The sequence below is a fragment of the Falco punctatus genome (genome assembly GCF_963210335.1).
Source record: "Falco punctatus genome assembly, chromosome: 3".
NCBI lineage: Eukaryota > Metazoa > Chordata > Aves > Falconiformes > Falconidae > Falco > Falco punctatus.
Window position 1 is genome coordinate 4,846,693 of NC_137582.1, and position 20,257 is coordinate 4,866,949.

Consider the following 20,257-nt stretch of genomic DNA (forward strand, 5'->3'; position numbering starts at 1 on the left):
TACAAGATTATTGCCTATTTAAGTAAATTGTCCCAGCAAATTAAACCAAAATGCTCTCTTTAAATTCAATTTTCAAATGCTGTCCTAAAAAGGCTCCTGTTTGCGTGGCCTCTGCAGCGTGAGACACACTGAAGTCACAAGATGACTACAAAAAATTATGTTTATCCTTTTGTGAGATGAGGTACCATTCAGATTACATAAACTCAAAGCTTATTTAGAGAAAGATATAATAAATAAACCCATTTAAATCCAAGCAAAATTTGCTCAGCACTAAATATTTGAAGTTAGAAGAGAAGGTAGGGAAAAAACCTACAACTGCATCATTATTAAATGGATGAGAGTATAATCACATTCAACAGTGATCTTAGCTCTGTGCATTCATTTTATTAAGAGGTCTGAAGCAGAATATTTGAAAACAGAAATCTTATTAAGAAAGTCTTCATCATCCTTGCTGGCGTTTTTCCTTCCCACTGCATGAAGGAAATCTATTTTGTTTGTACAATCTTTGCCAATAACAGACTAATTTTTTTTCATTGCCTGCCTTAAGTCACATGTTGTGGAACATTAAATATTCACTTCATTAAGCTGCAACACCAGGTGTTTTCTGTTGCATCTGTGGAAGACGGTAATAACGCAATCTCAGCATCAGGACAAAAAAAAAAAAAAAAAAAAAAAAAGACAAGACAACATAAAACTGGGTATCATCACTAATTCAGGAGTTTAATTTCCCTTTTTAGGTCTAAAACACAGCCCACTTGTCTGTGGACAACAATAAGGTTTTATTGTGTAGAGTCATGTCACACTCATTTAATAAGACTGAGACACTGACCGACAATGATTATTTTCATTTTTTTGAATAGTGACCATACCTAGAGGCCCCACTAATAACACAACTGATTTTAGGTGCTGGCAACAAGTGGTACCAGTGTGTGTGGGGACAAGTAGTACCAGTGTGGGCTCTGCCTAATGCCCAATTCCTTCCTTTTCTTCAACGTGCTTGCTGTATTTACTTCTACCTAGCACCGTCATGACTTGTAAAAAATGTGGTAGCTATATTTTCTTATGATAATATTTCTTGAAGCCAATATAAAGCGCTGCTTTGCTCCAGACCTGAATGTGCAGTACAAACAGTTTACTATCACGTTCCATGGGTAAATACTCCAGTGCCGCACCAGTATTGCACACCAAGAGGAGGCAGCTCCCACGGCCAGAGTCCAGGAAGGGCCATGAGAGCAACAGCATCAATACCTTCTCCTCAACAGCTGAGTCAAAGCAAGCTCTTCTACAAAATGTCTATGGCAACCCATTAAAATGAGCCTGATTTTATAGGGAACAGTGATGAGTAAGGACTGAGCCAATGGCCAGCAGCATTACAGTCATCACAGATAACTGAGGGCTCTAACACAGGTGTATCAGAGCTTTTTCCTCCCCTCTAATCTTAAATTATCAAAATAAATGCCTACTTAAAGAAATAATAACTGGTGGCAATTTTTTCTTAACGTCAGATATAAAATAAAATTAATTCCAGTAAACCAATCCTGAATTGAGAGTCTGAAAGCTCGTGGATGAGAAATACAACACACTTTTTAAACAAGCCCTCGCCTGGAGCCCTTTACTCTCATACGGTAAGTGTTTACGAGAGTTTTTATGAGAGCTTTTGTAGGGCTCATCCATATCATAACAGATACAGAGATTACTGTCGGAGAGAGTGCACTAATAACACACATGGCAGCTTGCTGTAAGCCAAAAGACCATGGTGAAAAATCACACAGATCACAAAACAGCTGAGATATGAACAAAATAAAAGTTTCCTCGGGTTATAGCAGAAGAAATTCATCTGCAAAGAAAAGAGGACCGGAGTCCTATGGCAATTACTTTGTTATCTAAAAGTAGCTTTGGAAGTCAGACATTTTGCCTCGAAACCCCAGCAAAAGCAGCGTTTAGATGGCTGCATGTGGGTACATTTTAACCATTTTTGGATACTAACACTTTTCTAATAGAAGTAGCTTGGGAGAACCAACACATGTGGTGTATACCACTAGTTCTTTGATGGTCTTCTAACGAAAAATTAGACCTAATTTTAAATTACCTTCTGGTTTTATGTTAACGATAGCCATGAAATATTGGTGAGGTAATAAAAAAGAGGGGAAAAAAGCCAAACAACTCTAACAGACAAGTTGTAAAAGACTGTATCTTTAAAGCAACTGATTCTGCACAAAATGGGGCATTTGGAAACAATTACTGCGATTTCTTCCCTGATTTGAATCTACTTAAAGGTACTTCTTTCAGGCAGATGGCAAAGAAAAAAGACTGAATGTACAACATGCCCACTTTCTAACTTATCTCCTGAAACACCTTGGCAGCCTCAAAAATTGGCACATCCCATGACTTCAGCTCAGGGACTGATCCTTACCGTGAATGTCCATGTTATATAGTCACCCTAATGAAAGAGCCAGTGCCAACAAAAAAACTTTGCAGTGGTGGGGAATAACCTCTCAATTCCATATTTCTGGGTGGAAGCAAAGGATGGAAATGACAACGCTGGAATATTGAAGTTGGGGATGCAAAAAAAGAATCCTCTTGTAGTTATTTTCTCAGGTCAAATCTAAAGGGTTGCCAGATTGCTTGGATACCAACATGCATTCACCAAAGCAACATACTGATTCATTACCCTCACTGGAACGCACTGCTGATTAATAAGATTTGCCAATTATCTCCTCCCACCTTTCCATTACTGAGATAGCAATGCATATACCACAAAAGGTTTTGAGTGTGTGACAGAATTTTGGCTACTGAAAAACAGTGCTGCACAATTTACAAAACCAGAAGGTTATTTCAAGACAAAATTGCCATGGAACACCGTCATTTAAATATTGAATGGCTATGCTTGCTTGCTTGATTTCTTTCTACTAAAATAATTTTTCTTGCTTTCTGTCAGTTGGCAACAAATACATCTTAACATTTGCATTTCAAGCAAGAAGAGAAATCCAGGCAGTTGCTCCAAAAGGAATGGAAAATGTATGTAAACTCTAATACATACAGACCTACCACAGCCATCCAAACTTAGCCAGACAGGGCAGGCATCAGCAGTTTTTCAGAAATTCAGGAGGAACCCCAACTTTGCTTACAGGGTCTGGAAACTGCTCTTATCTCCCGTTTGAAAACCCTGTTCAGCCACGTCCTAGCCTGCAACATCTATTCAAACACTCGGATCAAAATGGAGCACCTCATTCTGCTCACTCTCCATAATCAACAGCAAGAGGCAAGAAATGTCCTTTGCATAATTTATGACCAAAATAGCCCAAATAGGGCCTAAGTTTGTTGTTGTTGGGTTGTGGGTTTTTTTCAGGGTGGTGGTGGTGGGGGGAGTGTGTGTTTATCACCAGCACTCACTGTAGAAATCACAGGTCAAGTGTTCAAGCCAAAAATGCCCATCTAGGCATCATCAAATAGGTCCAACTCTCATTATTATTCAGTGCAATTATGAAAATTAAAAACTGGTTCAATTGCTATCAGAGTCTGTATTTGCGAAGACTTAATATCTACCTGAGACAAGCAAAAGAGAGACGTAGTGAGAAACCCTATTTCAGTTGCTTATATTGTTAGATAGTTATAGGGAGTGGGTAAACTTTCAGCAATAGACATTAGCACTATTAGTAAGAAAAAAAACAGGGCATGTGTTTGGGCAAAAGGAAAAAATAAAAAGAACAGGTTTTGTATAAATATTTTGCTATGAGATGCCTATGAAGACAAGTGGTCAAGCATTTTGTCTGGTAATTTAACTTGAGTTTGCTGCCTCATGGACTCAAAGCATCTAATCTAGAAACCATCTCACTCGGTTTCTTTGTGTACCATGGGCATTTGTCAGACATGTCCCGGGCCGAAAGGCCACAGCTACGTCATGCTCTGCTGCCTTCCCAAATGGAAAGCTGCACAGAGCCAGGCTCCCTAATCACAAAATCCACCCCAAAGGCAGCCTCACCAGCTCTTTGCTGGGACGCTTTACCAAGCTAACATAAGAAGACAACACGGTAAAACAGACAACACCGCTCAGGAATACTCTTGGATTTTCATAATCTAAGATGACATTAAATTATAAAATAAAATACATAAATACATAAAATAAATGTGGTTGCTCCACTGATTTACTACCACAACATGAGATCGCCATGTAGAATTTACAGTATATGTTGGCACTTAATGGTATGTGATAAATAACAAAAGGAAGCACAGGATAAGAAAGCAGACTGTGAACGTGGACATGTGAATTGCACAACTTCCAATATACACACACATACATGTACACATGTATATACAGAGAGACAATACAGATCACACACATTTCCACTGTTGACTCTCAGCTTAGATGCTACCGTGTCTGGGTGGGATGCTTTTAAAAAATGTGTCATTTTATCTTTGTCTCTTAAGACAGCATCCTTGTGAAAAGAAAAGAGATTATTCAAAGGGCTTTATTATTTTTTTTCTCTTTTTCTGAGCATTCAGCAATCCCTCCATGAATTATTCTCATTGCATATAAACAGGCAAAATAAATCCACCACAGGCTAACTCCTAAGATCCTCCCACCCACAAATAAATCCTAACTGTTGCCCACTTCCAAGAATAAAAGAATGCTAAACAGCAAAACCACAGACTTTCAGGTTATGCTGAAATGAAAAGAGAAGTAACCTTCAAAACTATTTTAACACACGAGCATTAAAACCATAGAACAAAACCACAAGATACAGGGACACGTGCTTAAAAGTATTTCATTGAGAAGTTCTACAAAAGATCAGCAAAAAAAACCCCAACAAAACTGAGGAAATCCAGGTGTGAGAAAGCAGAGATTTCTTATCCGTATTTTTTAAATTGGCACAATAATTTTATTATATATTATATATATGAAGATTGATGAAATTGTACAGGCAAAGGGTGGATGTGAGATGACCTCCAGAGATCCTCTGGACCTCTGTGCATTACAGGATCATGTGAGGGTGGAAAGTCCCTGCAGAGAAAACATCTTCCTAGGTACTTGAATAATTTATAGCAGCATGACGCAATGGTCACTCCAGATAAAATTCTGCCATACTCAAAGATTCCATGAATTCAGAAGTTTTAATCCTTTTATATATTAAGCCCATTCTTCTGCATTAAGGCAATCTTTCTGAAATAAAAAAGCTTTCACAGTATCATATAAAATGAATGATTTTAATGGTCTTTCAAACACAACACCAGCCAGAGACCCAACCTGCATAGCTTCAAGGGAAGAAAGGGAATTTAGAGGCTGCTATTTATTTCTCTCTTATATTCCACTTTGTTCCAGAATATAACACTAATTCTAAGGGATTATAAATGCAAAAACATAACAGTAATGCCCATTTTTTGGCATAACTGTGTCAGAAAAAGGTGAAGAAATTAAACCACAAATCTCTCTCCTGCCTCATCCAATTGCTCTTTGCATTTATATCAATAAAGATGCACTAATTCAGAATGGCTTTTGGGTACGTTTTTTCTCAGAAACTGAAATAAATACCAAGACAAGCTGGAAAGATTCAGAACAATCCTCCCTGAGCTGTGATCCTGCATCAAGACACAAAGATAACATCCCCAACCAACAGTTATTAAAGAAAACGGGCAGAAAGCAGTCCCGTCATTAAAATTCGGAGGAGCAAAGCCATCCTCACAGATAGCTGCAGTACCCAGGAGATGACGGAAGTGTGTATAAAAGCTCACCCAACATCTCAAATTTCCCCCAAACCAAGCAGAGCATAAACCAAACCGAGGTAACAAACCCTGAGTTAGGGCACAAGAGGTGAGGCATCTTTCTGTATGTGCATATTTATACATGAACACACCACAAATTCTAGGCATAAAATCCTACCAATTTCCATCAGATGCTCTCCAACCATTGCTCACTTTCACACCATCTGTTTCTTCATGACTTGTCGCCTTTTTCTACTCCTGTGAAATAAACTCACGGACAATGACAGCACAGATCATAAACTAGTTTTTACCTGGCTAATAAGAAATACTGGTAGTTCAGCCCGAAATCAGACTGTTCCTTTTTGAGATGTTGTGCACGCAGATGCCACTTGGCTGGTTTCAGTACCTCTTGTATCAATGTACCAGGGCCCATCGCAGCTTGCAAGAACGGCTGCAGGCTCCAAACCCGACCAGTACAGCCTCACAAACCTGGCAGGGAGATTCCAGTGATCATGTTTCTATCTTTCAAATACTCACCACTGCTATGTTTTGCTATTTGCAAGGATACTGGTTAGGTTTTCTACTTGATAAAGCAAACCTGACACATTAAGCCAACCTCAATTCGGAGTTTATCAAGACCTTTAACCGAGTGATAGAAATTTATCCCTTGGATTATTGTCTCACATACTCTGCATACCTGAGTATAAGCAGGGCTTCAAATTCAGCAGCAGAAAGACCCATCCCTCATGCCGCAGACTCCTCTGAAGGGTCACACCATCTATTTCCTTTCAGGTTCATAAAAACTTTGGTCCCACCGAAGAAGGACAACTTAGACATGGACACTAAACACGCCCTTCAGTACCTTGCAAGAATAAAGCTGGTGATCAGGACCTTGCAGCACAGTAGCTCTTTCTGAGGCAATTCCCTCCCCCCCCCCCCCCCCCAATTTTGTTATCTAGAGAGTCACTCAGTCAATGTAGTGATTTTCCTCTCAGGATCCAGACTTATTTTTAAAACATGATTAATGGAACATAATGTAGTACCAGCTCTCACACTTGACAGAAAATAAAAATTTAACTGAACATGCTCTACTTTAAAAAATGAATAAGGGTAACTAGAGCAAAACCAAAGCAGTTACTTTCTGAGATGTCATCTCAGGTCTGCTCTGAGAAAGCACAAGCAAACTAAGATATATTTAGTAAAAATTAAGGTGGCACTATATGTCTGATTTATTCAAAACCTCATAGGAACTGAAAAAGACTTTTACGTTCATCCCTGCTTTTGTGCTTCCTGAAATGTTAGCAACCATGGCTACCAGATGTCAGTCAGTAAGATCTCATTTTCATCACCAAGAAATACCAAAATGTAATATACACCCATGAAACTTGCTCTAAGTGTTCTATCTTTTTTAAATGCTTCACATACTTTGGTGTCAGCTCTAAACAACAGAAAGGTGCTCCCACACATCCTACCTATTTTGCCTAAGAACTAGTGAAATCACCACTTCTTAACCCATTGGGGAGATTAAAATTAGGAGTTATGGTGGTAAGAACTGGCCAGCATCAGTCTTAAAACAACCTTAAGACACTGGTCATAAGTAACATCTGGGCCAACACAACCTAAGGAAAGAACGATGAAGCCCCCCTTCCTCAGTGCCCACTTCGTTTGGAGACAAGAAAATTAATAAACAGTCAAACGTAACCCCAGTGAGATTTAAACTGGATGTAAATGCCGGGAGGTGAACTTTCATCACCTTCAAACACATCTCATTTTTCCCATTTCAGGCCAGAGCAATGTTTGCGGGATAACAGGCTGTCTGTTTCCTCTCCTCCCCTCTCCCAGAATAAGTGTCTGCAGCAGCTTAATTATCAAGTTACAAATAAACATATTCAGCTTGGTGCATACATTCAATTACAGATAATGAGCTCTAGACAAAAGCTATTGAACTATAACTGATACTCTATAAGCCGGTACACGACAAGCAATGATTAAATGTTACGGACTAGAGACAAGGAAAGAAATTTTTATTTTTCCCTTAGAAAGCATGCCAAGCAAGGAGATTTTCTGGGAAAAATCTGACAAAGGTAACTGGCAATACCTATTATTTTTTCTAGTCTCATCCATTTTTCATAATATTCCAGTGAAAGTTCAAGTGGTACTCAAAGTTTTCACTCTTAGTGGTGGTGTTTCAGTGAGATGTTTACAAATAAAAGCTTACAATGTTTGCTAAAAGTTGAACTTTATAGTACCTCATGCCACACACTTGCAAATAACAGCTTAGATGAAGTGAAGCCTGAAGGCACGTTTTGGTAACCAGTAATTTTTAAAGCCCACGGTGACAAACCAAATAAACTCCAAATATGAGAAAGTCAGGAAATTCAGCCTTACAGTTTACCTTAAAGGAAATGAAAACATCAAAGGTACAGACAGAGAGAAATGAGGTCAGTGGAAAACTCTGACGTCTGTCCAGGGCATTGGGCATGGTCAGGAGCGGCATGGATTAATCTTCTCCAGCTTCAAGACAATTTACAAATACCACATGTAGTGCTCTGAACACATTATGGCTACGAATGGCTATAAAAATGTTTTGCCTTCTACGGTTTATGACATAAAGAAGTGGTTTTTACATTACTCTTTCTCCTTACAAAGTGAGTTTTCTTTTGCAGTGGCGTAAGGATTCGAGGGTTCCTCATGCAAACCTTATCAGAAATATAGTTTCTTTATCTCTTCAAAAACAACTGTCGCAATGTTCCATCTGAAAGGTTTGCTGTAATCCTTCATCCTGGATTTAGCTTATTCAGATTCTAAATATAAAATAATCTGGAAATGTTAACAATTGCTGCTTCTCGGTATCTGACCAGTGGTTGCAAGTTCATCATTATTTTTCATTTTGGTCACGTCAGTTCAGACTGCACTCTCCTGATAGCACAAAATTAAAATCTCAAGTGCTGCCTCCTACTTCCAGCACAGCAAAACTAGGAGCACAGACAAGCAGAATGATTACAGATCACAGAGGGCTTTTGCGAGAGGTATTTCATGTTGTTACCTATTGCCAGAGGAAAACTGATTTCTCTAACCACAGCCTGTGGCTAGCTTTCAAAAGACCGCAGCTACAACCTGCAAGCATCCCAGTCAGCCTCCAGTTAACTGGGATGAGCAGCAGCACTGAACACTGGACAGGACTCAGCTTGCCAAGCCTACTTCTTCCGAGTCAACAGGACGCTGACAGCTTCCTACAGCTCAAAGTGACAAGTTTCTCTTCTTTTCAGAATAAGTGCAACTAAGTGCCATCCACCAACAGCCAAGGACAGTTCACCTCATACAAACTCACATTTTTCAGTAATCCTGGCGCATGTTACCCCGACAAAAAACATATGCTTTCTCATAAGTGCAACCCAACTGTCAGCCAGCCAGAGTCTTTGAAAATACCACTCCTTGAAAATAAGTATTTCAATAACCAATCCTCAAATACAGTCCATATTGAGCTTTGTTGCATCTCCTCTTGGAGCCATCACACTCTGCTCTTGGGGGGGTCAAGACCAGATGACTTTCTCCCCCCTCCTTCCTGTTATAGCTGCTGACTGGAGTTGTATGTGGAAGTGGCCACGGCACCAAGCCTGTCAAGAGTTCAAGGAGCATCTGGATGATGCTCTTAGTCATGTGGTTTAGTTTTAGATGGTCCTGTGAGGAGCAGGGAGTTGGACTCGATGATCCTTACGGGTCCCTTCCAACTTACGATATTCTGTGATTCTATATAGACCTTCTTCTGTTACGGCTGACTCTAAAACTGGCAGCCGACTGCTGTCACCCAGGTCTTATCGTAGGGATGAATAAATTTTCTTAGAAGATGCAGTCTGGATTAACACGGCTAAATATAGTGAGAAAAACTGGGCTAGAGAGTAAGATCAGGTCAACAGAAAGTAGAGTTTTGAGTGAAAAAAAGGTTGAATTTGCTCCACATTAATGGACTACCCGTTGGTTACTGCGTGGCAGTGCCCAGTGTATCAGACTTTCAAACGAGGAGGGAGCCAAGGAAGAACTTTGGATTTATTCTCTCTGTTTTGTAGCAGAGGACCTGATTTGTTTCTTCAAATGATCTAGTTCTCTCAGCTGTATCAATTCCTTGCTAGTGCTCCAATCTTGGCACTAGAGACATTTGATGTTTATTACTTTGTGCCCGGTACGTACTGTATGGCTTTCCAAGAGCTGAAATGCTCAAATCCAAATGACGCAGCTGGCCTCACACAGGCTGTCATTAAACTCAGCAATCAGTGGTGAGCAGTTGGAAAACAGATAATCCAACAACTCTTTAAAGGGGGCGGACATTGTTATTTGGAAGGATGGAGATCAAGGTATAGAGACTTCTGAGAAGACTTCCAACACCCTGCTAGACAGGTGACATCTCACTTGATGTACTGTTGGCAATAGCCTCTCTCTGAACAGGGGATGGGAGCAGATGACCACCGCGGGTCTACCATAATGTCAACAACTCTATGGAAGCTTAAATTATGTGAATACACAAACATATTCACAAATATCCAAAACCGATATATGAAAAAAATATCCACAGAAAATACTTCTTCTAGCCTTACACAAAGTCTGGCCTAAAATGACAAGCATGTAAGATAAAATGTCAGGAGGACAACGGAATTGGTAAAACCACGAAGGAGATACAGGTCCTTTGGCTCTATTGTTACTGTTCCAAAACCACTATTTTTCCTGTGTTCATGCCTAAATTGTAACTGAAGGCTTGATTTAAATTCAACCTTTTGGTCAGCCACATTTAAACCTGTGTTACAGACTGAGTTAATTGTGATGTTTCCATGTCTCTACAGTATATTTCTAAAAAATATTTTCTACTTATGACCCTCCTGTTAGAATACTTAAAAGGAAAAAAACCACAAATAAACCACAAACTTGCTACTCTCAATAATGTGCAAGCACACAAAATAAAAATCAGTGCCATGGTTCCATTATAACTGACATTTTCTTTTAAACTATTATCATGACATAATTCTAAGAACATTTGTGCCTTTAACGATCTCTGTTCCCAACAACATCGCACAGCTTTTTCCTTCTCAATTCTTTCGTGTAACCTAAATAAGACAGAAAAGTAATATATCTGCTCAATGAAATACCAGGGTATGTTCCATGAATTCCTCCCAAAGCAAGACACGAAAGCTCCAGAGTATTAACACATTTCCTGGGGCAGGCAGCAATGGGCAGAAATTGCAAAGATACTTCTTAAAATTATTTTTCTTGAGCTAAAATCTAGCACTTACCAATGAACCAAGTCACAAGAATGCTGAAAACTCTTCCCCTAGTCCCACTAATTATCTCCACTTCGTTCTATTTATAAACTGTATTTGTTTGTGCATTGCTTTTGATGTGCGGAAGAAGAAGTGGAAATCGAAGAAGCTAGATATGGTAGAAACTACAGCAAACCAAGGTGGCATTTACTCCACTACGAATAATATACAATGATGAACAGAGACAATGAGCATAAAACGACCGTATCTCTGTCAAGAACTGTATTTCCAGCTCTTGGTCACTGTCACATTTTTCAGGATGCAGTTTTAGAAATAATTTGGGGTCATTTCTGTAAGGAGTGGGAGAAAAAAAATAACATGCAGTATATTTTAGATCTAATTCCAAGCAATAAGATTACTATTTAACTAAAAATAACCTAGCAGATTAAGTCTTCTGCTACTAGAACAAGCCAATGTCTGATGCAAACACTCAGTATGAAACAAATTTATAAATGAGCTTCAAAATCAAGCTCTATGGAACCAAAAGCAAAAGAAAACCACAAAAGCTGAGAGACAAGGCACACAAACTAAAGTGAGGTGCAAGCAAATAAGGTTTGGTATAGGTTTTGCATGAAATCACAGTCTGGTCAACAGAGGTTTAGAAAAGGGAAATAACCTTTTTACTCTCAATTTGAGCACAACAGTCCTGATGAGGAACCTGCGTGAACTTAAATGTGAGCCAAACAGTGCTACAATATGTTAGAGGCCACGTAAGAAGAAGAAAAGAGGCAATTAGCTGAAAAGCTGAAAAAATGAGATCAGATGACAGCAGAGCAGCAGATTTAGAGCATGACTTGAGAGGTGAGGGCTGCACAGACCTCTGAAAGTGAAGCCAAAGCTCTTGTAATCTGGCTGGGTGATGAACTAGAATCCATGTGTGAAGAGTGTGATACAGTCAAATACATGAGTGAGCAAGTTCACTGTAGTGATTTCAGTTCATGTGATACCAGAAGGGTACAAAGGCTATCAAGGGGGTCAATTAATAGCATTTACAAGCAGAGGAAGGACCCTACCTTGAATCTCTCCAACAACCTGAACTCTCTATGTGTTTTGCATCCTGCAGCCAGTGCCTGGGAATACACTGAATTCAGCTCACTGCAGTGAGCCAACACGGAATAAATACACCTAAGATATATTTCTACATCTGAGAAAATGTACCTGAGGACGGTCAAGATCTTTGGCAGCTCACTGTAGTGTAATCACAGTCCTTTGGAATGAGGAATGAAAGCTCTTCAGTAGTCCCTGGGTGGCACAACACACAATGGTAACTTTACACAAAAACAAAAGCCAAAAGCGTGTGTGAAGGAACCTCCTGTTACCTGCCTTGAAGGGGATTTGGGGGATGCTAGCACTGCTGCACAGAAGTGTGCTCTGTACTTCTCATGCTCATGAAGGGACATGCTACAATAGCAGACTGCCCAGCTACTGCAGCCACAGCTGCTGTCAATATACAATAATGTCAAATTATTAAATGAGGAACCTTAAATACATTTTCTGTCTTTTCTGTAACTGTTACATGACTCAAAAGAGGAACAGCAAGTAAAATACAGTAAAACCGTACCCACAGCATATTAAAATAACTGATTTCCACTGATAATAAAGCGTGCACATTTAATTTTAAAAGAAGTCAAATGAATGAAAAAAAACACAGAGCACTCCTGTTGTATGATGTAGTACTATAGAAGGCAAGTACAGCTGGATCCACAAAGAGAAACAGATGTTCCGGTATTCCCTCTCATCATCTAATTTCAGTCTAGCTGAAGTCACACACCTGAACTGCGAAGTACGAAGGACACAAGGGCAGGTGACTTGCTGTCACGTGGACTTCACAGACCGAGACCAGCTTCAGAGGAGACAACATGCTCAGCTGGGAGGAAACGTGGAGGTGACGGGTGCATCTTTACATCTTGCCCCTCACTGAGAGCAAAATCCTTTTAAAAATCAGGGAAGAAGTTTTATTTCCCTGAAAGCCACAATCCTGGTTTGTCTCTGAGAGAAACACAAGTGTCAGCCTTCCTAAATAAACAGTCACAGTGTGAAGAACTGGTGTGAAGAACTTGCTTCATCAAATTGCTTGGATACTCTCAAAATGTGGGAGTCTGCCTCTCCCAGAATCCCCAGCATGAAAACTCTGTATCAGGAACCCAGTCTCCTGCTGCATCTGTTTTTGGGACCAATAAAGTCTCAATTACTCAAGAGAAAAGGGGAAGACAGTGAAAATGGTGGTGATGCACTGTATCACCTTCCAGGTGAGCTCCTCAGAGCCAGGTAGGTGGAAGAATCTCTACGTTGTGGGTGACAATAACGATTCTGCTTGCAAATGCGTATGGCCAGTCTTCCAAAAATCATGCAGCTAGTGCAGTTAACTGCTTCCTACAACAAATCACTTCAAATCGTTCAACAACTTTGTCCAATCTTCTCTTCATCGCTTCTGCTAATAAGAAATTCTCTGCATATTTCACAAGTACTTCGGCCACAAAAATATCCACTTAAATAATAAGCAGTGAGATCTCTCCACTGGTGCACATGTATTATTCATCACTATGTAATCTCAACAGCTTGCTTAACATGCCAGGGGCTTCTCTAACTTCCCACAAAAAGGCTGACGGATAACTTTTTTTCTCATTTTTAAGCACACACAAATTAAGTTTAGTCCATATGCTAAAGCTTTCCTGCTTCCTCTTCCCCCAGCCCCTAAGCATAACAAATCACAGGAAAATCCATCACACAGAAGTTTGACTAAATGATTTCTCATTTCATCAACGGACGGTAGTTTCAATCTGTCGTTAGAAATGGATAAACCCGACTGTGTTTGCACTCTTCCTGTTCCATGTCTAGAAGACAAAGCAACCCAAATAAAATTTTAACCTGTTCTCTGCACAGGAATTAAAAGTCTATCATATACGATAGAAAACAACCTCATTTTGCTTCAAGAGGCTGAAATTCAAAATGGGCAAAACCCTCACGCAAGTATTCAGAACACGAGCGCCACGACAGAGGAAGGGGAAGGAGAGAGAACCAGATGAGAAACTTCAGCCTGTTATTTGGGGCAATCAGCTGGGCTCAGACATCTTTTTCAAGGACGTATCTTTGGGTGGAAATAAATCAGTATTAGCCACACTAGGTCTCACTCACCTAGTAGTCAGCAGATGCCTTTTCTTTGCTGAACTTTGGAGCTCTGAAATGTAGCTTTAACCATAGTAATGAGAGCTGACAATCCCAGAACAGGATTATTTCTACTTCCTACCCATTCCTGCAAATGTTCCTTCTTAAAGTGAACCCATAGCATCAGCTACTCTAAACAAACCAAGCAGCCAACCAGAATATCTTCCCTGAAGCTCTGTAGTAACTGGTTTCTCCTACTGCAAGTGAAACCAGGCTGGGAAAGCAAGACTATTTTTGAGAATAAAATCCAGTCATTTTTTCCCATCCTTTCCTTATTTTCGTCTTCTCTTTCTCCACCCCAGCTAGAAGCATGTGAATGCTTGTTTTCAGCTCAATGCCCTTGCAATTCAAATACACCATGTTATTTTCCCAGGATAATATGCTCTCTCCTTAGCCATTAAGGGATGAAGGATTCTGGGTTTCCCATGAAAAAAAATCTTTTCTTTCCCATCCCTTTTCTACACTGCACGGTAGCTCAAGTAAAGGCCAAAACAGTTTTTCCAAATAACTTTGGACATGCTGACAATCTGTCATACCCCAGTGTGACTGAGCTGTATGCAAGTGTGTGAGGAATGACCCTGCACGTCCAGACTGCATTTAATGTTCTGCTACATCACTCAATAAGCACGTAATTCACAATCACCTATTAAAATAATACTGAAAAAACACATGGATTTGATTCAACAGCAGCTGAACAGCAAAGTACCAGTTGTGTGCAGCACATGAGAAGAAGCATGAAGCATCTTCTCAAAAGCCTAAGTTTGGATTCTAAATGCAGATGGCTTTACAGGTTTTTTCTTATCAATTTATTTTTCAATTCAATATAGATATTTGCGATTAGCCATCAATAATGCAAATGCCTTTGAAATAAGTTATTCTTTTAATTCCACTATAAAAAGTGACAAGAACAATTCTTTACATTTTTATGTTACACTGAGTTATGAAAAAAATTCTACTAACATAAAGCACATTGCACTGCATCTAACCAAGTCACTGATTCCACAAAGAAGCCCTTCAATGACAGCTCAAAGTCATATGGCCAGTCAGGAAAGAAAAGCAAAATATCTCTAAAGATCGGAGCCTGGATTTATGGTCCTTCAATTATGAGGTGACCAAGTTGTTGAAAAGGTATTAAGAAAACAGTCTGATTTGCTGTTAAAACTAGTTCTAGTTTTAACAGATCCCTTATTAATTATATTAATGTCCTCCAATATTAGACATATGGGTTGGAACATCTTTTTACCACATATGACAGTGTAGGTCAGACCCCAAAGAAACATGTTGTGAAGATCGGCATCGGTAGCAAAAATAACTGGGTCTATAACACACCTTGAGCAACTGCCAAAAATGTATGACTTTTATGAAGAAACACAATCTTTTTAAGCATGACTTCTGATGTCGTACAGCACTGCCCCATATGTCCAACCAAATGCCATTTTTAAACCTGGAGGATATTTTTAGCACAACATACATCATCCTACTGTCGTCATTTCATTGAACAAAGCAAAATACAGGAACATGCTAAATGATGCATCCTCAGTTTGTGTCAAGAGCATAGCAGCAAAAGTACTGCAATACCAAGGAAGTTTAAAATGGATTCAAATAAGCTAAAGAAACAAGCAGAAGATGGCACAACAGATATCAATGGATTTGAAGTATGAAGTCAAGAATAAAGAATGGAGACATAAAATATGCTGACATACGAACTATATCTGTTCCTGACTAATCCCTGCTCCCCTGCCATTCACATAAGGCACCATCTGATCTTTCAAGTTTCTGCATGCATGATGAGCTCTTGGCTACAGCCTGGGCTGGTGCAGCCAAATCTTTGCAATTCCACCTGGGCAGGACAGAATGCAAGTTATCACTTCCGACTGGCACAATTTCCCATGCCCAGAGTGACCCTGCATGACAACTATATGCCTCATTACACCAGCCAAGAAATTAATCTACATCACCAGCCCAGTACAGCTTATTGCCATCTCAGTAGAAGCTTGAATTCAGTTACCGAAATTCAAAACAACCAATGAATTTTTTGGAGGTGGTTTGTTTGGTTTTTTTTTCCAAGGGCAACTTTTCAGAAAGAATAAAATTTAACTGTTTTGGCTAAGAACCATAGATACCTTCCGTTATTCTATACTCAGTGTCCATCATGACAAACCATTTGTTCATCTCACCTTCCTGCTAATAAATTACCTTTCTGAAGCTGGTCAATCATCTCGCACTGGTTTGTAAAGGATGAAGCCCCCTCCCCCCCAGTGAACTGGAGAGCGCAACCCATTTTCCAGCACAAAGGAGCATCAGAAAGCCAAGCCAGCTAATTCAGCCTGCACTGAAGGATATAGCAAGTAAAACAGTTCTTGGCATGTACCCACGTATCACTGAAATGACACGGTTGTGGGGTTTTACCCAGTTTTTAAAGTAGGTTGTAGAATATGGGCTTTACTCAATTTTTAAATAGGGTATAGAAGGTACTTAAAGACACACTTCAGAGAGATACTTCACCATCTGATACTGCTCATCAAGCTTAAGGGGATAATTTTGTCCAGCACTTACCCACAACAATAACTGGTCTTTATGTTGAACAATATAAGCAAAAATATCACCTAGTGAAATATCATCACAGTGAACAGGCTTTTAAAATGAGTTTGAGTAGAAGGTACTGTATAGCCACAGGCTTGCTCACTCTGCTTGTGGGCAGGGTGCACTAGTCCTTGATGCATGTCAGGTGTCCACATCAGAAGGCCACTATTTCCTACACCAGTTTGTTCAGAGTTTGCTTTGAGACACGCAATAACTTGCCAAAGCAATGCCAAAAACCACCAGAGCAAACAGCCGAACTGCTGAAGCCTGGTTCCCCAGGGACATGTGCACGGCTTCTGCGCTCCTCTCCATCATAAGGTCACCTTCACTAAGCAAAAGCAATTAAGTGCTGGGGTTAATTTGGACCTATAAATTAGCTGCTTTCAAAGATGACACAAAATAGGTAAATTCTCCAGCCTCTTCCCAAGTTTGCTAACATTTCGGGTCTCCTTCTTCCATTTTTTGTAAAACTGGTAGATCTTTAAATTACATTTGAGTACTCCTCCACTTTCTTAAATTTGGTTTAGGATGCCCAATAGTTTAAAAATGTAGGGGGTGAGGGGTGGAGGGTGTCAGAGATAAGCGCAAATGCAGAAAGCCTCATTCCACAGGATTCAGTCTAAAAATGCACATAAATGCAGAGAATAGCAGCTGAATTCATAGTACAGATGTGCAAAAATTGGATTTTGCTCTCAGCTGAGGTAACCGCCTAAAGACTTGACAGTAAATGAAATCCCTTCCCCCATAAATCATCTTAGTCAGAAAATACATCTTCCTTTCAAAATATATTTGGAGTTAGATGGTTAATTTTGTTTTATTCATTGAATGCCCCAATCAAGACGCTTCTACTAAATAAGCAAGATATCTTCTGCATTGATTCAGGGGATTATCTTTACTGTTAGCTTGATGCACAGTTCATTCCAGTTCTTCAAATCTAATGTTATCAAGGTTAGATTAAAAAAAAAATCCATATGTAGATTATTTTGAATTTTTACTGTATTAATTAAGGGAAAATGGTTCTCTCATTTCTCTCCATGACAGGCATTTTATTTCCCTTGTGTGTTTTCAGAATACATATCCTGTGGCCTTTGTTTTCTTGTAAAGTTAATTAAAGCTTTAGTTTTACTTATAAAACAAAACAAAACAAAAAAAACCCAAAACAAAACACCAAACTATTTTCATAAAAATATCTATTTAAAACCTACAACATCCAAATCAAGTGTTTTCTGACATAGCAAGGGGCACACTGCTCACGGAAGCTCATTTCTGGAGACCATCTAGTATGAATTCACTAATTAATTCTCTTCTTCCCAAAAGCTTTGCTTACATTTTGCTGTTGTTACTAGCCCAGGTAGCAAGGGTTACTCTATACAGATTGTGCCTTGTCAGTCTGGGAGATCACTTCAGGTTTTAGTTGCGGAGGGGGGGTTAAGCATATCACGGTGCTTCAGACAATTCAAAGAACTCAGTAATTTCATGGGACAATAACATTTCTGCAGTGAAAGATCCCCCTGTTGGCTTTCCAAGCTGGTGGTTTCTCTTTGCAAACGTGCTAGGCCTGCATCTGATTTTTATGAAGATTTGGTAATGTTTCCAACTCTGCCACAGTCTGTTCGAAGTTTATTAATGTGGAAAGTTTTGACACGCATGGGAAACGATCACTAAGGGCCAGGTTCCCCAGTTCCATTCTGCTGTGCTCCCTGCTGCTGTTCTTGGAACAAAATCTCAATATTTTTTTTCTTGGCGGCACTTGTTTCGCTGTGTTTGCTGGGCCGCAGTGCTACTGCAGTCTCCAGAGCTCCCACTCCTGTTTATTTTCTGCCTATTGGAAACATCACTACACACCCAAGGGGGCTTTGAACTCTGCTCTTCTTGCAGGCAAGAGAAGTAAAACCCAAACTACCAAAACAACTTCATACAAATACAGAAAAAAGCCAGAGTGTGGAGATAAGAGTCCAGGCTCTCACCTATGGAGGGAGAAGAGAGCATTGCTCCGAGTGCCCACGTACCAGCACACCCGAGGTTCAGATGAAAGCCTCCCAACTCAGTTCACCACCTCTCATAATCTTGGCAGTCTCCTCATGATGTCGCAAGGGAAGAAGAAGAAATGAAGATTTCAGGGGTGAAACATCTGCATTTCAATTGGAAGAAGATCCATAGAGCAAACAGGGGATGGTGTTAGGGCAAAGAATAGAAAATCTCTAATAGGAGGCAAGTGGGAATGAGAGGATAGTCTATTTGGAGATCGGCAATACTGCATACCAGGTATACGGCCAGAAAAACAACCAGTGATAGCAGCACTTGTCATATATATTGAATATTTCTGCTACCTAACAGCATAAATCACCTAAGACTGAAACCTAACTACACAACCTAGGCACAGGAATGGCCTCCTGGTCCAGACTGCCAGTTCCTTCAGATTATGAGGACTGAAAATTTCAGGACACAAGAATAATTTCCAAGGAGTCAGACTGATGTCCATAGCTTCAGACACAGAACACATTCATAGCAGGAAGGGTTGAAGGGCAGGGCTTCCTTGACAGCCTAAGGTATCTTTTTTCCTGTAGTGCAAATACTTAGATTTGCTACCCAGAATGCCTAGATTTGCTACCCAGAAAAACATTTTTTTACAAAGTGTGGCTTGACTTTCTCTGAATTCAAATGTTTTCTGTTGTTACAGCATAAAATGGAATACTAAGAATACAACAGCACTGCAAGACGAAACTGCAAGTACTGCATGTACAGTCTACCTTGAGTATATGCATTGCCTACGTGTGTCACACAGCATCAAGATGACATATAGCTTTCTACCTCATTCTGGGAAGTATTAAATATTTAAAGCATGGTCGACCATTCTGTCCCAGCTACAGCAAAGTGAGATTTCCCATGAGGTGGACTTTCTCCTCCTCTCGTCAGTTCTTTCATGACCCCTTTGCTGAAAAAGCCTCCAAGTCTTTCTAAAGCACCGACTCCCATTTGGAGAGATGCCAGGATGCACGTAGCGTTCTACAAACAGTTGACGCCACTGCTTTGAAAGTAATGTGAGGAGATGAAAGACTCCACCTGTGTTTAGACAATAATCCCCTTATCTAATCACAATAATTCAGAGTTATGCATGCCACAGTAGCATGAAGCGTATCATACCATTAATCCCTGTTTTTAACTGTGACAGTAAGTTTAGAGGTTTTGTTTCCTGTACTGTATAACCACCTTGATTCTATTAAAAGTTATGAGAGGGTTAGATTTTCTGAGGTCAGCCTCTCCACAGTGCAGATAAGTCACTGAGATGAGCAGCCAGGCTTGGCGAGAACGTAATGCTGTACCTACATGTACCATTCTTCTTGCATGGTTATAAACATACCTACTAATTCCATCTAAAATAAGACTTTGCTGACTTCCAGGTCTTGTTCCATGCCTCTCCGGCAGATCCAAAGAGGCACAACAAGCACTTCAGAAGTTGGTTTTTTTTCTGGGGCGGTGTTGGGTTGGGGTTTTGGCTT

The 20,257-nt window shown here is 39.9% G+C and overlaps 1 protein-coding gene across 5 annotated transcripts in view; it reads right to left on the reverse strand.

Annotated features, from left to right (window-relative positions):
- TRAPPC9 (trafficking protein particle complex subunit 9) overlaps positions 1 to 20,257 on the reverse strand; it is a gene marked incomplete at its 5' end in the record, with an annotated part of 509,504 nt that overhangs the window by 149,322 nt on the left and 339,925 nt on the right. The gene's annotated exons all lie outside the window — the stretch shown is intronic.